General features: G+C 36.5%; 1 protein-coding gene across 4 annotated transcripts in view; it reads left to right on the top strand.

The window, feature by feature from the left end:
• rnf44 (ring finger protein 44) overlaps positions 1 to 7,008 on the top strand; it is a 46,714-nt gene that overhangs the window by 16,097 nt on the left and 23,609 nt on the right. Inside the window, exon 1 of one of the 4 annotated variants that reach the window (XM_067457165.1) lies at positions 5,890 to 6,189. The exons of 1 other annotated variant lie outside the window; for it this stretch is intronic. The gene's annotated coding sequence lies outside the window, so the exon portion shown is untranslated. Of the gene's footprint in view, positions 1 to 5,889; positions 6,267 to 7,008 lie in introns of those variants that run through there. 2 more of the 4 variants (XM_067457167.1, XM_067457169.1) reach the window with 2 other exon arrangements.

Below are 7,008 nucleotides of genomic sequence, written 5' to 3'. Positions count from 1 at the left end.
CCAAACAAAAACAATGGAGGAACTTTCTCCTGGGACTGACAGAAAAGCTTGCATTTGTTTGTCTCTAATTGTTTGGTGATTACCATACTGGACATGCCGTGGAATGAGGGATCAAACTAAACCCAGTAGAGCCCTAAAGTTTTTATAAAGGATATTGTGCCCTATTTTTACAGACTTTTTTACAGTGTAGTATATAAGTAATTTTCATAGATCAGTGCTTTATACTATATATACTACCAAAGGTTCTGGGCTGCCTGCCTTTACATGATGCACTCAAACTTTAATGACATCCCATTCTTAATCCGTAGGGTTTAATATGCAGTTGGCACACCATTTGCAGCTATAACAGCTTCAACTCTTCTGGGAAGGCTTTCCACAAGGTTTAGGAGTGTGTTTATGGGAATTTTTGACCATTCTTCTATAGGAGCATTTGTGAGATCAGGCACTGATGTTGGATGAGAAGGCCTGGCTTGCAGTCTCCGCTCTAATTCATTCAGTCAAGTTCCTCCATACCACACTCACTCATCCATGTGTGTATGGACCTTACTTTGTGCACTGGAGCACAGTCATGTTGGAAAAGGAAGGGGGTCATTCCCACAATGTTCCCACAATGTTAGGAGCATGACATTGCCCAAAATGTCTTGGTATGCTGAAGCATTAAGAGTTGCTTTCACTGGAACCAAGGGGCCATGAAGCCCAGCCCCTGAAAAACAATATCCCCCCACCAAACTTTACACTTGGCACAATGCAAGTACCGTTTTCCTGGAAACTGCCAAACCCAGACTCATCCATCGGATTACCAGACAGAGAAGTGTGATTTGTTACTCCAGAGAACATGTCTCCACTCCTTATACGTTATGCATTGCACTTGGTGGATTGCACTTTTTTGAAAGACTTTAGTACTTTTATTCAGCAAGGATCTGTTAAATTGATACAAAGTGACAGTCAATATTGATATTTATTAGAAAATATCTTTATTTTTAAACTTTTTAATTTATCAATAAATCCTGAAAAAAGAATCAAAGGTTCCAAAAAATATATACATTAAGCAGCACAATTGATTTCAACATTGATAATAACCGAGCATCAAATCATCAATGTAATGATTTCTAAAGGATCATGAGACACTGAAGACTGGAGTAATGGGTGATTAAAATTCGATGCTATGCCATCACAGAAAAAAAATTATATTTCATCTGTGGCCTATGACATTGTACTAAGTACAAATAGAGAAAAATATGTAAATATTATTCAAATGTAAAAGCTGATAAAACATAGGTAATGGAGGAATAAATATCTGAACATAAACATTGCTATTGGTAACAAATTGCAAATTTTTGCCATTGAAATATGGTTCAGCTATTAATTTCTGACTGTAAAGAATGTAAGTGTGGTAGAATAGTATATTTAAATAAATTAATATCTGTATACGGATCCTCATTTTGTAAAATGTGACCTGTTCATGCCGCATGTGTTGCAGTACACTAATATAGCAACCTAATCTTATCATATTAGACTTTGGTTTATGACCTCGCACAATGATGTGAAATGGGTGAGGCCTATAGTGATCATCCCAATGATCGCATATGACAGTCTTTAATGATATTCACATTGTGTAATTATGCAGGGAAAAGAAATACTGTTTACAAGCATCATGTCATAATTTTCACTGTAATAATATGTTTGTGTGATAAGTTTTGGTTTGTCTTTTATATACATGAACACTGTTTAGTTAATAATTTATAGATTGAATAGCTTTCTGTGACAATAGTGTTTTGCTCATTTATTGCTGCCAACAGTACAGCCATCTTACTGAGCAACGGTTATGCAAACCCAAAGTATGGACTAACACCTATTATTAGATCATCCTGTTTGAGAATATACACAAAATAAATAAACAATAAGCCAACAATATAAGAAACAAACAAACAAACATGTTAGACTTAAGTGAACAGTATATCTAGAATAGATGGTATTTTCATATGATTTATAGAATAAATAGACCCTCCCTATAATATATTAAAGACTGTGTAAACATACATCAAATAACTTTTTTATCATTTTGTATTTATGAAGGAACAATGCACGAATTACACAATGCTGTATCGTGTGTCATCATCTAAGGGGTCTGTTGTTCCTCGTCTGGCTAGTAGAGGGAGACAAAGCAAAGCACATTCTAATCATAGCCGGGCATTTACGTAATGTGACCCTGATTAGTTTTTCCATAATGGATGCAAGGAATCAAATTGATGATGACATATGCCTCCCTCATGATGCAAACAGCTTTAATAAGAAAACAGAGCACAGGTAATGTCATCATCATCGTTATAAAGTAAAAAATAACCCAGTCATCTGTCTATTTGAGGATGCCTGATGATGATTTGAGCTTTTATTAATTTTTATTCGATGTGGAGAATAAGATAATGGCACAACCTATATAATGACCTAACTGTTGCCCTGTGATCTTGTTAACCGAGACTTGACATTGGGAGTTTATGAGGACACACTTGTACAGTGTTTACGGTAGAGCAAGACAACTGCGGCAAGCCATTTTAACATGTATTCCTTACTTACGTCTATCTATTTAGTTTCTTACATTTCAATCAAGGTTGAATGTCATATAAAGCATCCCAATTATATTTTGATTGTTCATTCAATATATGAAAGTAAAATTCACACATAGCTACAGTCATCCAATCTCCATTTAACATAGAGGTTTTTATAAATCTAAACAGTCTTAACAGCATCTATTCCATTGTATGTATTTGTTGAAACAAAAATAAAATGTAACATTTAAAACAAACTTTTTTTAGTAAGTATCTAGTATCTAAAGGGTTCTAACATTAACACTCGCTGTATACTTATATGTTCTTGTAAATATTAGAAATCAGAATGGCTATATGGTTCACTTAAAAAAAAAAATCATATTGGTTAACAAGTGGAATATAAACTTGTGTCTAAAGCACCACTAGTGCATTTCCATTTTAACACAGCATTTAACCCCCCCCCCCCCCCCAAAAAAAACCCATATCCTCATCCATACGAGCATTTCCATGAGGTTAGTTTGAGAACAGATACAGTATGTTAAATGTTTTATATTGCTGTACTCTTTCAGCAGCACTATGCTAATGCTATCAAAGCATTGTGTTACCAATTAGCAAGGTAGCATTTCTTGAATTAGCTAGTTAAAGCTAGCCAAATTTCCACTAAAATATTTAAGTTGATCATTTTAAAGGGGTGGTTTTATGCGATTTAACTTTTTTAACTTTAGTTAGTGTGTAATGTTGCTGCTTGAGCATAAACAGTATCTGCAAAGTAACAGGGTTGCGTCCAATGCAAATGGAGATATTGTCTTTTAAAGTTATGGCAGTTTATTGCCTACGGTTTGGACTACAACAAGCTTCTTGCCAGGTTGGTGACATCATAAACCCTTGCTAGTCACCGCAGATGTGACTTCTGCCCATAAAGGTAATGGGCGTGGTGTTTCCGAACAAACTGTGCTTGGCACTTCAGCCAATAAAAATACATGAAACTACATTTGGCCATCTAACCAATTTAAGACCATTGCGTTTTTCAGAGGGATGGGCTTCATAGAAGCAGAAAGCAAACGAGACGTTCAAAGGACAGTGGAGACAGCAGTGTAGAATAAAGGTAATACAGCGTTTTAAACAAAAGAAGTATTAAGACCACCCCTTTAAGTCAAATGTGTGAATTAGCTTACTCAAATATTTGAAGTTAAACACTATTAAAATGTATGGGTACAAAATAAAAATCTGCAAGTTCTGCTTACTTAAAAATTTGGTGTAACTGTTTGTTTTTATAGTTTTAGTTTAGCCAACTTATTCAGGTTCACAGTGTAGCAGTCGGGTTTAAAGTGGGCATTTCTGTCTCTGTTTTGGTTCATTTACACTAAAATGCAACAGCAGTTTTCAAACTAAAATGGGGTCTGCAGCGTTTCCAAAAGTTTTAGTTTTTTAAGGGTTGAAAACTCCAGAGCAGTGTCAGTGCTGCAAAAATTATTTCCTATTTATGTAGGATTCAATTTGTGGAATACTTGTTTTTATTTGCATATGCATATGAAAGTGACTAGCAAAGGTAATTTCTTGTGTGAATAGTTATATTCACTAAATAAGTACAGTACAGGCCAAAAGTTTGGACACATTACTAATTGTAATGTTTTTGAAAGAAGTTCTTCTGCTTATCAAGCCTGCATTTATTTGATCAAAAATACAGATTTTTTTTTTTTTATATTGTGATATATTATTACAATTTAAAATAATTGGTTTTCAATGTATTATACTTTAAATGATCATTTATTTCTGTGATGCAAAGCTGAATTTCTCTTGCCAGGCCAATCACATCGTGTACAGAGTCGGTGGGTGGGGCCATAAAGCCGATGACCGAGTTGCGTTTGCGTGCTTCTAGTAAACACAGAAGCTGGCGAACGGTGGTCTTTCGAATCAGCTTTGACCGCGACTCTGGAAGACTTGGAGTTAAGCTTTTCTCTGAGAAAAGAACAAAGAACGGCACTGAAGTCATTCTTAAAAAGGAAAGATGTGTTCGGAGTTTTGCTGATTTTTGCTGAGTTTTGCCGAATGTTTAATCTATCAACAAGCTCTGTTTCACCTTAGTTGCTCTGGGTGGTTGTAGCACTGGTAGCTCTATCCTATCGCGTGCAGAGGGAGTTTGAAAGACAATCGTTTATTCCGCCCCTTGGATTGAGCCGTCAATAATGAGTTTCCAGACCAAACATCTTGATGTGGGTCTGGCTTGTCAGGCTAGAGACACTGAACACTGGAGTAACGATCCTGAAAATTCAGCTTTGCACCACAGAAATAAATGATAACTTAAAGGAAGTGTATGTAAGATTGTGGCTAAAACTGCTACTGCAGGTGAATCCCCTCTCCCCCTCCCCCTGACTTGAGGTTGCCAGATAGGCTGCAGGAACGTTTGTAGCTGCAGCTGTGAAAACTAGAGCAGATCTGGCAACCGGATGCAGAAACACAACTGACTTTGTGATTGGTATATAGGTGGAGGGCGGAGCTTCAGGCCAAAACACAACATGTCAACATCAACATCAGTTGAGCGCTGCAACAACAACTTTTAAATGACAATATCCTGGCCGGACTACTGTTGTCAGTGATATAAGTATTTAAAATTAACATGATTTCTTAATGTCTAGTGACATACCAGGGCCATTTTTTATTAATTGAAATACATTTCTTACATACAGTTCATTTAAAGTATAATAAATTGAAAACCAAATATTTTAAATTTTAATAATGTATCACAATATATATAAAAAAAATCTGTATTTTTGATCAAATAAATGCAGGCTTGATGAGCAGAAGAAACTTATTTCAAAAGCATTACCAATAGTAATGTGTCCAAATTTTTGGCCTGTACTGTTTATTTGTTGATCGTACTATTAGAATACTTATAGTGTAATCAGTATAGGCCTACTAATGAATAATTAGTGACACTGAAAAAGATACTGGATAACTAAATTATTTACCAACAATTAAAATTGTAGCACTACTGTAGCACTTAAGTTTCAGTTGCTGCCTTCAATTTTTAATAGGCCTATAATCCACTTGGTTGCACAAGTTATTTCAACTTTAATTATGTTAAACTGACTTATAAATTGAATTGAATCTCGTATAGTTTGTAAAAACCTTAATTTGCAAAATGATTTTGATGAGTTAAACAGTAGGCTAATGCAAAAAAAAAAAAAAAAAAAAACACTCCATAAGTTGCCATGACTTATTGATCATATCATTTTAAATTCAATATGTTATTTTCATGTTTAAGTTATTTATACGGAATAATGCTTAAACTGCTTGCCATACGAGCGGCCTCTAAATGCCCCACATAGGGGTATGTCACAAAAGCACGCAAATAGGCGGCGGATGATACTGGGTTCAACCGAGTGCATTGGTTTCTCCAAAGTCTGATGCATTCAGAGAGTGGATGTTTTGCGCGCGAGAGATGCGAAGAGTAATGACATATTCTGCCTTTATTCTTTGCGCGAGCTCTAGTTTGTACCTTTTTCCCAAATCAGTGGTGAAATCCACGGAATGTTCCATTAACAGGAACAGCTGAGGATCATGCCGCACCGAATATGGGAGAGATGTGAAGAATTACAAGGAGAAATGTCAGCGATTGCGATGTTCACAAATTAACAATCAGGTAACGCACGCGCCTGCGTTGGTGTTGATGGCGTGGATTTCCTTGGGTTTTCACGGTCTTGAATGAATCGCACATAGGTATCAGCGTGTTTTTATATCTTGTCCCCCTAAAGCCTTGAGCCCCTCCTTGTTTTGTTGCTGTAATGCTGTAATGTTTACATTGGATTGGAAGTGCACGGATGGATTGGACGCGGGTTTGCTTGTCTCGCGCTTGTCTCCGAGTGCGTGATTGTGTGCACGCGCAGCGCAGGTTTCTCTAGAATCAGAATGATTTCCGTTATTTCCTCGCGAGTTAACATTAGGAAGGAAGGTTACATTGCGGCGTTTCTCTGCAGTGAAGTCACACAAGAGGCCCTTTGAAAATGCTGCAAAAATGATTCTGACCTGTGCGTGCTCAGACGAATTAAACTCAAACATTATTTTAAGAAGAAGAAAAAATGGTGCACTTTGCATTCAGTTCTTCTACAGTCTTGTTCGTCGGGTCATGCATTGTATGAGACATTTAGAGCAAATTAAGTCCGTATTTTAGGATGTCAGTTTATGAACTTTAAAGTGCATTGCATAAACAAGATGTTACTTTGACGGCTTTGAGACGCTTGCATGATTCTGTCCGCCGGCTCGCCATTTGGCGCAAGGCTTATGTAACAGACTGGGCTGTGTCACACTGTCTCTGATGGAGAGGCGGATGAGAAATGCTAGAGAGAACAACACTTACAGGCTCCCCAACAGGATGCCTTTTCCACCTCTCTCCTGCTTTTCATGAAAACAACAACACTAATTATAATAAACATATTATTATAAATTATTATAACATCATTTA

This window comes from Pseudorasbora parva, chromosome 11, assembly GCF_024679245.1.
Source record: "Pseudorasbora parva isolate DD20220531a chromosome 11, ASM2467924v1, whole genome shotgun sequence".
NCBI classification, from domain to species: Eukaryota; Metazoa; Chordata; class Actinopteri; order Cypriniformes; family Gobionidae; genus Pseudorasbora; species Pseudorasbora parva.
This window is presented reverse-complemented; position numbering and strand designations above follow the sequence as displayed.